This window comes from Vulpes lagopus, chromosome X (genome assembly GCF_018345385.1).
Source record: "Vulpes lagopus strain Blue_001 chromosome X, ASM1834538v1, whole genome shotgun sequence".
NCBI classification, from domain to species: Eukaryota; Metazoa; Chordata; class Mammalia; order Carnivora; family Canidae; genus Vulpes; species Vulpes lagopus.
Genome location: NC_054848.1, coordinates 98,991,309 through 99,009,249, shown reverse-complemented (window position 1 = coordinate 99,009,249; position 17,941 = coordinate 98,991,309). Strand labels below are relative to the sequence as shown.

The 17,941-nt window shown below is 34.3% G+C and overlaps 1 pseudogene; it reads left to right on the top strand.

The window, feature by feature from the left end:
- The first annotated feature begins 6,477 nt into the window (after positions 1-6,477).
- On the top strand, positions 6,478-10,466 carry LOC121482660 (annotated as a pseudogene).
- Positions 10,467-17,941: the final 7,475 nt, after the last annotated feature.

The window sequence follows — 17,941 nt, the reverse complement described above, 5'->3', positions numbered from 1 at the left end:
TCGAATATTTCTTTTGTTCTTTTTTTCTATTCTCCTTCTGGTATTCCTAATACCCATACATTTAATCTTTCATAGTTTTCCCACTGTTCTTGGATATTCTGTTCCATTTTTTTCATTGGTTTTCTCGGCTTTTTGATTAAGAAGACTTTGTTGACATATCCTCAAACTCAGAGATTCTTTCTTTAGCTGTGTCAAGTCTATTAAAAGTTTATCAAAGGCATCTCCGTTTCTGTTACAGTGTTAGGATTTTTAAACTCTTTCTTAGTGTCTTCATTCTCACTGTTTATATTATCCAACTACTCTTGTATTGTTTAATTTTTCTATTAGAGATTTTAGTATATTAATCATAGTTATTTGAAATTGTTTCTCTGGTAATCTCCAAATTCCTGCTATATTAAACACTGATTCTAATATTTGATCTGTCTCTTGAACCTGTGTTTTATGACTTTTAGTATTTTTTTATTATTATTGAAAACTGGACATTATGTACTGGGTAAAAGGAACTGTGAGACTTTAGTAATATGTTAAATGGGAATACAGAAAGCATCCTATAGTTCTATGATTAGATCTTAGTCTTTTAGGGACCCTGTACCCTTGACTTGTGAACTTCAAAAGTGCTTTTATCCTCCGACCTCTTTAGGTGGGACGAAGGATTAGCTAGAAGACTAGCTTGAGTTGAGTATGTCCATTTCCCCATTTGGAGAGCTAGAAGGAGCTAGAGTTAGATATTTCTTTCTCTCCAGGTTAGTTTGGCTTTGGTAAACTCCAATAAATGAGGCTCTAGCAAAATAGTTTTTCTTGAAAGCAGTCTGTGTTAAGAAGAACAGAATGTTTTGGTATATTTCAAATGGTTGTTTTTTCCCTCCTCTTGCCAGAATCATAAGGAGGTTTTTCTCTGATCTTAATTGTAAGAACCTAATAGAGTTCCTGGAGGTAATACAAAGGTGTGTGTTCCCTAAGGCTGGTATGTACTCCTAGAATTTTTCATTCTCAGAATTGTTCACACTGAACCTCTGGAAGTTTGCCAATTACAGTTTAAATTTTCCTATCCTGTACTGATTTTTGGCTCATAGGTCTCTGCTCAGAAAAGTTGTGCTGTATATAGCTGACTGGTTGTTTCTCCAATTTGGGGCCAGTGATTTGCCTTGTGATCTCAGTTCTTTGAGAGATTCTAAAATGAGTTGCATGTTTTCAGTTTTTTACTTGTTTTTAGGGTGGAATGATAACATTAAAACTCCCTTCATGATGAACTTGCAACTAGATTTGAAAATACTTTGGTCTTCACATAGCATTCTCACTTCCTAAGTCACTATGTTTTGCTTAACATATCTTATAACCACCAAAAATTAAGTAATTAGTTTGCTTTTTGTGTCTATCTCTTCAACTAGAAAATGAAGGATCTTCCATGAAAGCATAAACTTATGTCTTGCGAAACATAGTATACCTTTCACTTAAGACAATTGCTAATATCCAGGAGGCACACCTTATTTATTTTAAATTTTATAATATTTTTTAAAGATTTTATTTATTTATTTATTTGAGCAACAGAAAGAGGGAGCATGCACATGCAGGGGGAGGGGAAGAGAGAGAGAGAGAATCTCAAGCAGACTCCTCCCTGAGCACAGAGCAGAATTTGGGGCTCCATCCCACCACCATGAGATCATGACCTGAGCCAAAGTCAAGAGTCAGATGCTCCATCAACTGAGGCACCCAGGTGTTCTAACTTAATTATTTTTAAAATTAATGTTGGTACGAGCCACCTGAAAGCCACCTGAAAATTACCTGAAATATAGGGTAAATTTTTGATTTAGTGTTCATTTGATTTTATGATTTTATTATTTTATTTATTCAACTTAGATATAAGAGCAGTTTCCTTCAGTGTAAGTAACACTCTAAATATTCAATTGTAATAAAAGTATAGGGAGCCCGGGTGGCTTAGTGATTTAGGGCCACCTTCGGCCCAGGGCTTGACCCTGGAGACCCGGGGATCGAGTCCCACGTTGGGCTCCTTGCATGAAGCCTGCTTCTCCCTCTGCCTGTGTCTCTGTTTCTCTTTCTCTCTGTCATGAATAAATAAATAAAATCTTAAAAAAAAAGTATATCAGAATGTGGGCCAGCATCAATAAGAGTTGGAGATCTCTCAGCCTATATGGCTGTGCATTTAAACAGAATTATCTGTAACAGTTGGTATTGGATGTAATCTCTGTTGAATTCAGTTTCTTAAAAAAATAAATAAATGCAAAACCAACAATGGAAGCAACATGAGATAGACTGAAAAAGGAAGTAACAAAATAAAGGTTATTGTTACATGACACTGGTGAATTTTAGGCAACCTGATAGACCTTCCACTGCTTACTGAGAGTACATTCATCTCTAACTATAGAAGTTCTGAATGTTACACATTCATAGATATTAAAATTGTGATTCTGGGCATAATAAGATGCCAAGTTTCCACTGAGCTACTCTTTAACAACATTTCTAAACACTGATCTTTTTATTGTCATTGTAGTTCCTTGTTTGTTTCCTCTAATGTTTATAATTCTTAATGCTAATTATGTATAATGGTTTCTAGACATTAAGACATAAGAAAAGAGAAAGGAATTTTATTTTATTTTATTTTATTTTTTTTTTGAGAAAGGAATTTTAATAATTGTTCTATATTTTTAAAATAAGAATGCCCTTTTCAGACAAGCTGCGTGTCATTTGTAATAACAAACAATTTTATAAATTGTGAATATTTAAGGTATCAATCTTGAAAAATTGTATCTAAAAATCCAAAGATAATCATTATCTTTCTCAGAATATAAGTATCAAATCCTTTTTTAAAAATTAAGTTAATTTGTTCTCTAACTCCTAAAAAAGTGTATGTCTTATGTATTGATGACACGTATCCTAAATTTACAACTCACAATTAAGAACAAATAAAGGAATTTACTCATGGATTTTGTTTTTCTTATTATTTCTATCAGTTGTATTTACAATCAAGTTTATTGATTAAAAGTAAGGCCCAAAGTGCTATCATTACTGGATTATTTCACTCTTATTAATGTTCTAGTAGTTCTCTAAGTGTAATCTGATGAGATTGTTTATAAGGATGTTAATTATAGGTTTTATTACATTTTAACAATCAGTAATGAAGCAATTGATTATACCAAACAGTGAGTCAATCTGACTGAATTAATCCTACTAACCCCAGTCCAGCTATAGCTATTTAATTTATTTTAAATAGTGTTACAGGATCATATGGGTACAATTTTATAGATTACTACTATTATTTTAAGTTGTGTGGTTTAACAAACAACAATATTCTCAAAGACATAAAACAAACAAAATACATATATTTATATATGTAAATATCTTAACATAATATATGTGTATATATATATATATTTACTTATGTTATTTTAGACTTTAATGTATTCTGTAACTCTATTGACCTCTTGGATTTTGTTGGCATGTGTTGACCCTACTAGACTCTATTAAGCATGTCTATGCTGGATTCAGCTAGATTTGTATGAAAGTGTCTCCACATGTCTTCCCATTCAGAAATCTACACTGAAGAAATGTATCCATTATCTGGGGAATACTCTTTTAATGATTAAAGGTCAAATATTGTAATGACTGACAGTAAAAAAGCCACAGGCCACATCATTGCATCTAAAGTTTTTGTTCACATGCAGCAAATGTCATATGGCTATGACCAAACTCAATATGGCAGAGAAACAAAGCAAGGACAAAAATGGAACAAATGTTCATGAATAGAAGCTCAACCTACCACAAAAGATTCATTATTCACCAACATAAATTTCTTTACTCCTAATTTTTATCCCTTAACATGGAAAATAAATATGTATTTTTAGATCAGAAAGGTTTCTCGTTGTGACATTACATTCAAAGACCAAAAATAAACACCAGATATTTTCATATCCTAACCATCAAAAATATGATTGATAAATGTATCTAATCCTTCTTAAGCCTATTAGTTTCTAACCTGTAACCTTTTGAGCAATGTATTTCACACAGTTTTGATTGAATTTTCTTATTTTTTATTTTTAATTTACCAAGAAAAACAATTTTTTCATATTTAGAAACAACTTTGGAACAGCCAGCAGATATAGTAATCTTGGAAAACTAGTTAAAAAGTGATTAAATAAACATGAATATCAATATAGCTAAAGCAACAGTTCATTGATAAATTGTACTTTCCCTACAAAAATATGTTGTTTGAATATTTCACTTGATTGTGTTTCTAAAATGTATCTAAGACAATAAGGGATTCCTCAACTGTTCATTGGTTCTATTATAACAGAAGGTATCATAACATAGAATATATATTTTTGGACTAGGAGGATATATATGATTCTACAGTTATCCATTAAAATTAGGTCATACAGTGAATTAGGGTTTTTTTCATGTTTCTCTATTACTATTCCCTTGTATTTCTAAACATATAGTACTACACTAGCAGACACATACCCCACAGAGACATACACAGAGAACATGTGTGCATGCAAGATAGATAGGGAGATAGATATCAACAGAATTACCATGAGATCTTATTGTTTTTATAATCCGCTATCAGTTTTCGTCTTGTTATCGTCTTGCAAATAATCTTATCAAGTTTCCAGGCGCTTGGCTTAACATAAGGCATAATAGGAAAAACCTAAGAAAGAATTATCTGTGCTTTAAGCACACAGTGGAAACTGGGACAACTGTAAAAAGTTACTAATTTTAATAATCTGGATCTATTCAACTTAGTCAACCAGTGGGAAAATAATTATCATTCCTGCCTGTCTGAAAAGTTATAAGAGCCCATATGTGTAGGATTCAGACAGTCTTCCCTCTTTCTGAAGAGTCTCAGAAATAATGTTCAGTAAAAAGCCCACTAGTCTCATTTACTCTGCATGAAAAGGTACTGAATGCCACCAAACCAGCAGTGAGTGACTTTTTCCTCTTCATTTAATTACAGCAAGAATTGTTTACACACAGTAAGGGATAGGAGACTTTCAAACTAAAAAATAATACTTTCAAATATTTTTTTAAAAATTGTAATGACCAGGAAGGGAAAAGTAACGTGTGGGAAATATCAGGAAGGGAGACAGAACATAAAGACTCCTAACTCTGGGAAACAAACTAGGGGTGGTGGAAGGGGAGGAGGGCGGGGGATGGGGGGGAATGGGTGACAGGCACTGAGGGGGACACTTGACGGGATGAGCACTGGGTGTTTTTCTGTATGTTGGTAAATTGAACACCAATAAAAATTAATTTATAAAACAAACAAACAAACAAACAAACAAAAATTGTAATGACCAGTGGAAATTATCCAGTAAAATATCCAGTAGAACTGTAGTAGAAGTATAAGAAAAACTATAGGACTAAGAACACTGTTTGTCAACAAGGTATTTAAGATTCTTCACTTGAGACATAAGAACAACTCCTAATATTAAAGGTCACATTTGAATTGGAAATGACCAATAAGAAGTGATACTTTAAGGAACTTAAAATGCATCACTAAAGTAAACCACTAAATTACTCTTCATGTTGACCAATTTAGAACACTATATGTGCATCACAAAATTTTTCTATCAGCAATTTTTATCTTTTTCTCCTTTATTTTTTGCTTTTCTTCCTACATATTTTTAAAAAGATTTTATTGATTTATTCATGAGAGACACAGAGAGAGAGAGAGAGATGCAGAGACACAGAAAGAGGGAGAAGCAGGCTCCATGCAGGGAGCCCAATGTGGGACTCAATCCCGGGTCTCCAGGATCACGTCCTGGGCCGAAGGCAGACGCTAAACCACTGAGCCACCCAGGGGTCCCTTTCTACGTATTTTTATATTAAATTTACATGTGAAAAAAAAAGTTTTGTGTGAGGTGAATGAATAAACATATACCAATATTTAATTATTGGTATATTTTTAGTTTCCCACTTATGGTACAAGCTTTGCAATAGTCTAGGTATTGGACACCATAAATCTGAACAGTGCACTTCCTTAATCATTCACAAAACAGACAGAATCGAATTTCCTTAGAAATTTTTGTCTTATCTGTCTTATAATTTGATTGTCTTAGTTTATTTAGCTAACTTTAATTTTTTTTAGATAATCATATATTCACAGTTGTAAGAAATAAAATATAGAGACACCAATTACACTTTTATCAGTTCCCCTCAATGTTAACATCTTGCAAAACTATACTACAACACCACAACCAGTATATTAACATAAGTACAATTTACTAACCTTGTTCAGATTTTCTCTTCTTACTTATTTGCATACATCCCTGTTTAGATTCATGCAGTTTTGTTCTTATAAACACCACTCACAATCAATACAAAACAGTTCAAATTTGCAAGGATCCTTGATGTTGTCCTTTAATAATCAAACACATGCATCCTTCCCTGTGTCCCAATTTAGCACCTGGCAGTCAGTTCTCCATTTCCATAACATTATATTTTTAAGAATGTTATAAGGAGATGTCAAATAAAATGGAAGATGAAGGAAGGCTGAAACACTGCCCAGCCTTAAAAGAATGGAAAAACAAAGTAAATAGAATAAACTTTTCTGGAAGTTAACCCAAAACTTGTAGCAATTCAAAAGCTTGCAGGAAACCATTTCTGAGAAAAATGCCTGAAAATCAGTAAGAAGAGAGAGCTTTGGAGAACTTTAGCTAACTCTAGTCTGTTGTTACACTCTCTAGCTCAGAAGTAACATTAAAAATAACACACATTCTCAGTACTAGAGAAAGCAACAATTGCTATTATTTGATCTGTATGGTAAACCACTAGGACACCATCTCAAAAGATTTGTATTGTTTTGCCCAGGCCACTACATGGGGATATTTGTTGAATAATTTGCAGGCATATATTTTACCCACTGATGCCAGAAATGATAAATAGTTGAGACAAACAAGAGACTAACCAAAAAGCTTGGGAGGAAATGTTGGGGAATAAAATGTACATAAAGGGTTTTAAACTTTGAACATATTTTGAGACTTTAGAGGATAATATGCATGCTCAGTGCTGTGTACATGCTCAGAAAAGACCAGAGAAGACTCTCAACCCCCACTTCTGGTTGACCTTGAGGCTCTGCATAGGCAGGAAGTGAACACTAAGGCAGAGCTGTAAACTTCCCAGCTGAGTATTGAAGAAGTGACTGAACTTATATGAATGGCCCCTTCAGGAAATATGAGAAAGATTTTGCTTCCAGAAGCTTACCAAAATTTCTGTCCAATCATTAGCTGACTATAAAGCTGATAAAGATTTCAATGGACAACAAAAATACAGACTTCATAGAATAAATTCAGAAAAGTTACTTAACAAACAAAACAAATCACAACCTCAAATAGCCACAAAGGCAAACCCTGGGGAGAAGAAAAAATATAATTTTCTGAGTTGTTACATTACAGTATTAAAAATGCCTAGTTTTCATTTCTATACTCTAACAATGAGACTGAAGAAAGAGAAATTAAGGAGTCAATCCCATTTACAATTGCACCCAAAAGCATAAGATACCTAGGAATAAACCTAACCAAAGAGGTAAAGGATCTATACCCTAAAAACTATAGAACTCTTCTGAAAGAAATTGAGAAAGACACAAAGAGATGGAAAAATATTCCATGCTCATGGATTGGCAGAATTAATATTGTGAAAATGTCAATGTTACCCAGGGCAATTTATACGTTTAATGCAATCCCTATCAAAATACCATGGACTTTCTTCAGAGAGTTGGAACAAATTATTATAAGATTTGTGTGGAATCAGAAAAGACCCTGAATAGCCAGGGGAATTTTAAAAAAGAAAACCAGAGCTGGGGGCATCACAATGCCAGATTTCAGGTTGTACTACAAAGCTGTGGTCATCAAGACTGTGTGGTACTGGCACAAAAACAGACACATAGATCAATGGAACAGAATAGAGAACCCAGAAGTGGACCCTGAAATGCATGGTCAACTAATATTTGATAAAGGAGGAAAGTCTATCCATTGGAAGAAAGACAGTCTCTTCCATAAATGGTGTTGGGAAAATTGGACATCCACATGCAGGAGAATGAAACTGGACCACTCTCTTTCACCATACACAAAGATAAACTCAAAATGGATGAGAGATCTAAATGTGAGACAAGAGTCCATCAAAATCCTAGAGGAGAACACAGGCAACACCCTTTTTGAACTTGGCCACAGTAACTTCTTGCAAGACACATCCACAAAGGCAAAAGAAACAAAAGCAAAAATGAACTATTGGGACTTCATCAAGATAAGAAGCTTTTGCACAGCAAAGGATACAGTCAACAAAACTAAAAGACAACCTACAGAATGGGAGAAGATATTTGCAAATGACATATCAGATAAAGGGCTAGTTTCCAAAATCTATAAAGAACTTATTAAACTCAACACCCAAGAAACAAACAATCCAATCATGAAATGGGCAAAAGACAGGAAGAGAAATCTCACAGAGGAAGACATAGACATGGCCAACATGCACATGAGAAAATGCTCTGCATCACTTGCCATCAGGGAAATACAAATCACAACCACAATGAGATACCACCTCACACCAGTGAGAATGGAGAAAGTTAACAAGGCAGGAAACAACAAATGTTGGAGAGGATGCGGAGAAAAGGGAACCCTCTTACACTGTTGGTGGGAAGGTGAACTGGTGCAGCCACTCTGGAAACTGTGTGGAGGTTCCTCAAAGAGTTAAAAATAGACCTGCCCTATGACCCAGCAATTGCACTGTTGGGGATTTACCCCAAAGATTCAGATGCAATGAAACGCCGGGACACCTGCACCCCGATGTTTCTAGCAGCAATGTCCACAATAGCCAAACTGTGGAAGGAGCCTCGGTGTCCATTGAAAGATGATGGATAAAGAAGATTTGGTTTATGTATACAACGGAATATTCCTCAGCCATTAGAAACAACAAATACCCACCATTTGCTTCAACTTGGATGGAACTGGAGGATATTATGCTGAGTGAAGTAAGTCAATCAGAGAGACAAACAGTGTATGTTCTCATTCATTTGGGGAATATAAATAATAGTGAAAGGGAATATAAAGGAAGGGAGAAGAAATGTGTGGGAAATATCAGGAAGGGAGATAGAACATAAAGACTCCTAACTCTGGGAAACGAACTAGGGGTGGTGGAAGGGGAGGAGGATGGAGGGTGGGGGTGAATGGTTGATGGGCACTGAGGGGGGCACTTGAGGGGATGAGCACTGGGCGGTATTCTGTATGTTGGTAAATTGAACACCAATAAAAATTAATTTATTAAAAAAATAAATAAAAGATCTACACTTAGTTGCTGCAGGACCACCATTTAAACAATGGTCCTTGCTCCATTAGTGCTATATTAACAGCAGCCACTGCCTCTGCCCTGTGATCTCTGGCTGCACTTCATCCTTCTCTTCCTGCTGAGCCACATTCATCTTAGACCTATAACCATCGTCTCCGTTCCACAGTGGGAGTCACTTGTCCTGGGTGGGCCATCTTGCATCCCTGGGCTTTTCTGATCATGGTTACTTCAGGACATTCTGGATAGTGACTGCAGTCCCGCCACCTTTGCCCTGGATTCCAGACCCCTGGGGAACTGCCCCCAACCCTTTTTGTCCCTCACTTCCTTGGGGGATATAGTCCCTGTATGACCTCTCAATCTTGTGCCTCATCACCTCTGTCCAACTGTTGTCTAGCTACAGCAGGAGGCATCCCTCAGAAAGGGAGCCACAAAGAAGGAGCAAAAGAAGGTGTAGGCCACCCTGGCAGGGCAGCTGCCCAGCAGCTTATCTCAGAGCCTCAAGGGCTGGCAAAGACCCACAACGGTCATGAGTGGAGGCAGCAAGTCCTGGACCAGGCCACCAATTTGGCCATGGGTCCTTCAGACACAACCCAAACTAAAGAAGCAAGCCCTTTCCCTGGGCTGCTGCTGGCCATGGTCCCTGGCCAACCCTTGTTCAGAAAAGAGGTTTTAAAATCAAAGATGGGAAAATCATAGAAAATTGCCACTCCCCTCGGCCAGCTTGTTCATAGTATACTTTCGTGTGAACAACCAAAGATATTCAGAAAAGCAAATATAATTTACCACTAACAATGATTACCTTTGCAAGAAGAAGTGAAAATAACTTTTGGCAGTATTCTCTTTCATCCAATATAATCTGAATCAGAGAAACAAAACAAAACAAGAACACAGCCCTTTTAAAAACAGTGAAACACTGCAAATATGCATTTGAAGAAATCAGCATTTTTAACTGAAGTGAACCAAAAGGAAAATTATACTGGGGCGAAGTTTAGGGATACACCTTCTCTGTTCTTCCAAAACCTCTTAGTCATTGTATGGGAAGCACTACTGATAGTTCCAGCCACAACAGGGAGTTAATGGCAGTGCACTTAAAGGCTCACCTGGGGCAGCTGGGGACAGTCAGTCAAGCATCTGACTCTTGGTTTCCACTCAGATCCTCATGTCAGACCTGAGAGATCAGCCCTGAGTCCAGCTCTGCTCCAGACTCCTGCACCCTCTGCCTCTCTCCTGCTCTCTAAACTAAATATATCTTTATAAACAAAACAAAACAAAGCAAAACAAAACTCTCCTAAAAGTTCAAACTTAGATCTCAGATTGTTTATCTGTAAAACAGCTTTTTTCAAAATCCCTGGACTCTTGAAAAGAAAATTGATACAGAAATGGAAATTTGCCTTGTAACATACAAGTGCAAAAGATGAGTTTAAAGATTACAAACAATTTATATTATATTTTATATTTTTAAAATACTGTATACCATGTTTATGTGTATATTGTTCATACTTGAAAGTACATTAGAATTTTGTTATAGAAGTATGTATTTTTTCCTACCAAATGATACATGTTTTGTATATACACAATGAAGAAATTTTAAGTGTGCTAAGGCACATGGAAGACTAATTTATTTGCACAGGTTGCTAAGATTGTTTTTAAAGAAATAGCTATCTAATATCAAAGTGAAGATCTAAATGTGAACAGTTACTAATGCACTATGAAGTTTAAATCTGTGGCACAGTCATTGTAAACATGAGGTTTGTATGTGTTTCTCTAAATTGATTTCTGCCTTCTAATCTGTAATTACTGGAAAAATCTTATTCCCATGTTTACTACACATAATTTCTGGTTTTTGATTTGTCCTTTCAAATTTAAAAAAAAAACAAATTTAATGCCAACAACATAGAATGTATTCAAAATTTTAAATACTATAATAGTTTGGCCCCCTCTTAAAATACATAAGATCCATACTTAGACAAATTATAATCTGTCAAACATCAAAAACAGAGAAAGAATCTTGAAAGCAGCAAGGGAGGAACAACTCATCTTCTATAGGGGATCATCAATAAAATAAATAGCTAATTTCTCACCAGAAACCACTGAAGACAGAATATGGTAGGTGGTCTATTTAAAGTAAAAAAAAACAATCCAATCATGAAATGGGCAAAAGACATGAACAGAAATCTCACAGAGGAAGACATAGACATGGCCAACAAGCACCTGAGAAAATGCTCTGCATCACTTGCCATCAGGGAAATACAAATCAAAACCACAATGAGATACCACCTCACACCAGAGAGAATGGGGAAAATTAACAAGGCAGTAAACCACAAGTGTTGGACAGGATGTGGAAAAAGAGGAACCCTCTTGCACTGTTGGTGGGAATGTGAACTGGTGCAGCCACTCTGGAAAACTGTGTGGAGGTTCCTCAAAGAATTAAAAATAGATCTGCCCTATGACCCAGCAATTGCACTTCAGGGGATTTACTCTAGAGATACAGATGCAGTGAAACGCTGGGACACCTGCACCCCGATGTTTATAGCAGCAATATCTACAATAGCCAAACTGTGGAAAGAGCCTCGGTGTCCATCGAAAGATGAATGGATAAAGAAGATGTGGTTTATGTATACAATGGAATATTACTCAGCCATTAGAAACGACAAATACCCACCATTTGCTTCAACGTGGATGGAACTGGAGGGTATTATGCTGAGTGAAATAAGTCAATCGGAGAAGGACCAACATTATATGTTCTCATTCATTTGGGGAATATAAATAATAGTGAAAGGGAATATAAAGGAAGGGAGAAGAAATGTGTGGGAAATATCAGAAAGGGAGACAGAGCATGAAAGACTCCTAACTCGGGGAAACGAACTAGGGGTGGTGGAAGGGGAGGTGGGTAGGGGGTGGGGGTGACTGGGTGACGGGCACTGAGGTGGGCACTTGACGGAATGAGCACTAGGTGTTATTCTATATGTTGACAAATCGAACACCAATAAAAAATAAATTTATTAAAAAATAAAAAAGAAAAGAAAAAAGAAAAAAATGACAAGAATTGTATATATAACAAAATAATACTTCAAAAACAAAGAAGTAATGAAAACTGTGGATAAACAAATTTGAGAGTTTGTTGCTAGCTGATGTGACCTATAAGAAGTCCTGTAGGGAGTCCTTCAGGCTGAAATGAGAAGATGGTAATTCAAACTCATAAAACAAAACAAACAAAACACCAGTTAAAGTAAATAACAAAGTGAAGATAAATATACAAAAAAAGTATAAATATGGTTTTTGTTTGTATTTTTTCCTGCTTTAAAAAAACATAAAAAATATTTATAAATGTATGTAAATGGGCACACAATGCATAAGAAGGCAATTTGTGGTAATAAATGCAGAGAGGTTTAAAAATACACACACAATACTATTGATATGGTAATAGTATTGCATACTATTGAGATTAAGTTACTATAAGTTCAAATAAGGTTGATATGAACTTAGATGATAATTATAATCCCCTGGGCAGCTACTAAGAAAATAAATTGAAAACATAACTAAAGGACTGTCCAGGGAATTCAAGTGATATACCAAAACAATATCTATTGAACACCAAATAAGGCAATAATGGAGAAAATGAGAAATAAAAATGATGTAAGACACAATGAAAACAAATTGTAAAAAGCAGAGGTAAGGCCTACCTTGACAATATTTACATTAAATATAATGCATTCAACTCTCCAAGTAGAGAAAATCAACACAACCAAAAATTGTTCCTTTGGAAAAAAAAAGATACACTTTTAGCAAAACTGACTGAGCAAAAATGATAAAATATTCAAATTACTAAAATTAGACATAAAAGTGAGAACATTACTACTGACCTTATAAAAACAGTAAGAATTGTAAGGAAATATTATTAACAACTGTATGCCAATTTACTAGACAATTAAGTTGAAATATATAAATTCCCAGAAAGTCACAAAGCACCGAAGTGTATTCAAAAAGAAATAACAAGTCTGGAAAGACCTATCACAAAATGAGAGATTAAATTAGTGGAAAAAATAAGCTCCAACAAAGAAAATTGCAGTTCCAAATAGTGTCACTGGTAAATTCCACAAACATTTAATGAAAAAAATGATATCAAGCCTTCAGAAACTCTTCCAGAAAAAGGAGAGGTAAGAATATTTTTCAAATTATTCTGTGAAGCAAATTCAATACCCCAAAATAAAAAGAAAATACAATCAAGAAATGGACAGAAGACATTAACAGACATTTCTCCAAAGACATACGAATGACTAAGAGAGACATGAAAAAATGCTCAACATCATTCATCATCAGGAAATACAAATCAAAACCACAATAAGATACCACTTCACACTGATCAGAGTGGCTAAAATTAACAAGTTAGGAAACAACAGATGTTGGTGAGGATATGGAGAAAGAGGAATCCCCTTACACTGTTGGTAGGAATGCAAACTGGTGCAGCCACTCAGGAAAACAGTATGAAGATTCCTCAAAAAATTAAAAATAGAACTACCCTATGACCCAGCAATTGCAAGACTAGGCCTTTATCCAAAGGATGTAAAAATACCGATTCAAAGTGGCACACACACCCCAGTGTTTATAGCAGCAATGTCCACAATAGCCAAACTATGGAAAGAGCCCAAATATCCATTGGAAGATGAATAGATAAAGAAAAAGTGGTATATATGTACAATGGAATCCACTCAGCCATCAAAAAGAATGAAATTCTACCCTTTGCAAGGACATGGATAGAACTAGAGGGCATTATGCTAAGTGAAATAAGCTAGTTATACAAAAACAAATACACATACCATTTCACTTAAATGTGGAATTTAAGAAACAAAACAGATGAACATAGCGAAAAGAAAGGAAAAATAAAATAAGATAAAAATGGAGAGGGAGGCAAACCATAAGAGACTCTTAACCATAGAGAACAAACTGAGCATTGCTGGAAGGGAGGTGGGCTGGGGCATGGGGTTAGCTGGGTGATAAGCATTAAGGAGGACACTTGATATAATGAGCACTGGCTGTTATATGCAACTGATGAATCACTAAATTCTACTCCTGAAACTAACAGTACACTATGTGTTAACTGAAATGAATTTAAATAAAAATTTTTCAGAACTTAAAAAATAAGAAAAATAATACATGCCAAGACTTACATGTGGCTGTGAGAAGAAGGTGTTAAACATTAAATGTCATATTGTGTCAGCAGCCTTTTACTATGTACTCAGCACTCTGCTAGTCATATGGTGTCACACAAATAAAACTCCAGACCAAAATGATCTCACTGGTAATTTCCAGCAGACATGTAAAATAATAATACCAATTATTGCATACAATCTTTCAGAAAATAGTGGAGAAATGAATATTTCCTAACACTTTTTGAGAGAACAAAATCATCTTGACATAAAATCGGACAAATAAGAGAATTAAATCTATAGACATATATCCCTCATGAAGATAAGTGCAAAATGCCTTCTTAATTATTAATTGAATGCAAAAAGTATTTTAAAAGATAATATATTCCAGATTATAAGGTTGCTTTAATGTTTAAAAATATGATTTATCATAGTAATAACATAATGGAGATAAATAATATGTCTTAGTCAAATAATGTTCAAAAAGTAATTGTATCAATTTGCGTTATAATTCATGATATTTAGAATAAAATAATCTTGGCCTGGAGTTACTTTGTGGGAACGTTATTAATAACAAACATATTTTAATTGTATTTGTTTAATAGATATAAAAGCATTTGGATTTTCTCCTTCATTTTTAGTCAAACCATGCCTGTAGTCCACACCTTTTTCGTACCATCCATACTGCCTCCCTGATGTGCCTGCTGAAGTTGGAGTCCTAACTTCACTGGACACGCATGTTCCATCTTCAGCCCACCTGTCTCATCCTCCTTCTTAGCTCAAGAGCTTAGAGGCATTGTGCAATGAATGAAAATTCTATTCCTTTACATCCTAGACAAATTGTATTATCAAGCGTATCTATTTTAGCCATTCCAGTGGGTATTTTGTTATGTAGATTTTCATTTGCTAATATCTAATGATGTTGAAATTTTTCACATGGCTTTTCTTTCTTTAAGATTTATTTATTTATTTTAGAGAGAGTGAGAGAGAAAGTTGTGAGGGACAGAGGAGAGAATCTTCAAGCAGACTCTCGACTGAGTGTACAGCCCGATGAAGGGCTCTATCCCACAACCCTTGAGATCATGACCTAAGCCAAACCAAGAGTCAGATGAGTAACCAAAGGAGCCACCCTGGTGTCCCTCACATGGTTTTTTAATCATTTAATGGTGACTTTTTAGGAGCAAGAATTTTTAATTTTGATGAAGTTTAATTTCTCTTTTTAAAAATGTTATGCTCATTATTTCCCATCTAAGAAATATTGTCGTATTTAGGATGTAAATATTTATATCCTGTTTTCTGTAATAAATACTATAGCTTTACATTTTACTTTTAGTTCTATGATTCATTTTGAATCGATATTCGTATATATATGAGGAAAGGATAAAAGTTGGCTTTTTTTCTCCCTTATAGATATTTAGTTGCTCCTTGACAGCTTGTTGAAAATATTATAATTTCTTCATTGAAATACCTTGATATTGTTGCTAAAAAGCAATTGACAATATATGTATAAATCTATTTTTGACCTCTCCTTTCTGTCCCATTTATACATGTGCCTATCCTAACTGCAGTTACATACTTTTTGATTCCTGTAATTTAGAGTAAATCTTTTTAAAAAATAGATTTTATTTATTTATTCATGAGAGACACAGAAAGAGACAGAGACACAGGCAGAGGGAGAAGCAGAGCCCCTACAGGGAGCCCAATGTGGGATTCGATCCCAGGACCCCAAGCCAAAAGGCAGATGCTCAACCACTGAGCCAACCAGGCATCCCTAGAATCAATCTTATAATCACATGATTCATGTACTAATCTTTATTTTCAAGAAAGTATTTTCTATTCCAGGTTTTTTAAATTTTTATACAACTTTCAGAATCTGCTTGTAAATTTCTATAGTCTGCATGAGTTTTAATGATGATTGCATGAAATCAACAGATCAATTAGGAAAAAGTGTATTTTATCAATATTGAGTCTTTTTTAATTGAGTCTTTTTTCAGTATTGAGTCTTCTGATTGATGATAATGGTTCAAATTTCCATTTTTTGTTTGTTTAACAATTTGTCTCATCGATGTTGTATGGTTTGTCGTACAAGTCAACATGTTTTAAAAACATATTCTTGTATTTTCTTTTAATTTTAATGCAATTGTACATGACTATTTTCTGTTGTTTAAATTTTTTCCTAGTATATATAAAGAACAATTGATACTGGCCTTTTTATATTGTGTCCTGGTAAATGCACTTAAAGCTCTTGTAAACTATTGTAGACTTTTTAAGATGTTCTATGTATATGAATATATCATTTCTTAAACCAATATAATTTTTTCCACATCAATATGCTGTTTGTTTATTTTGCTTTATTGCTGTTAAGATGACCTTCAGTAAAATGGTGAATAGAAATTGTGAGAGCAAACAGTCTTGTTCCTGATCTTAGAAGAAAAGCACTCAATCTTTACCATTAAGTTTGAAATCCTGCCTAGGTTTTTCATAGATGTACTTTCTCATCTTATCAGCAAACTGAGAAAACCTCTTGTGTTCTGTGTGCTGAAGTTTTTATTATGATTAGATGTGGAGTTTTACTAAATGCTTTTTGAACATTATTTGAGTAAAAAAAATACCATTTCACCCCTTTATATTATTAATATGGTAACTGCATTGTTCTTTTGACATTTAGCCAAACTTACAGTCTGTAATATATTATCTTTATAAAAATATTTTATTTGCATTAGATTAGCTAATAATTTAGGAAGAAAATTTGCACTTATATTCATGAAGGATATTTGTTCATTTTCATTCCCTTATTTGTCTGATTTTTGTGTCAGGATAATTTCGTCTTCTCAATTGTAATAAAATACTCACTCTTCTATTGTTTCTTGGAAAAGTTTATATAATATTAGTATTATGGCAATTTTAAATATCTACTAGAATTTACCAGTGAGATCATTTGCGTCTAGGGTTTTCTATGTGTGAAACTTTTTAATAACATTAAATGTCTTTAATACCTAAGGATACTCATATTTTCTTTTTCATATAAAGCAAACTTTGATAAATTGTGTTTCTGCAAATAATTTATTTATTCCATGTAAGTCATTAAGAATATTGTCCTACATTTGTTCATAATGGTGTCATTATTCTTTTAGTGAGTGGAGGATTTATAGACATTTTCCTCTCTTTTATTCTGGATAATGGTACTTGGTAAAGTTGAGTGCTTTCTCACCATGTATCTATCTATAATCTATCTACCTATCTGTTTATTTATCATATATCTATCTAATCTATTTATATCTATTTATTGTTGACCAGTCTAGAAAGAGATTCACACATTTTATTTTTACTATTTTCAAACAATTAGCGTTTGCTTCCATCAGTGCTTTTTTATAATTTATTTTCTTTTATTAAGTTCCATTCTAATTTTTCTTTGCCTCTTTCCATCTACTTACTTTGTGTTGAATTTACTATCCATTCTCTAGTTTAAGTTAGAAATTAACCAGATCATTGGTTTTAAA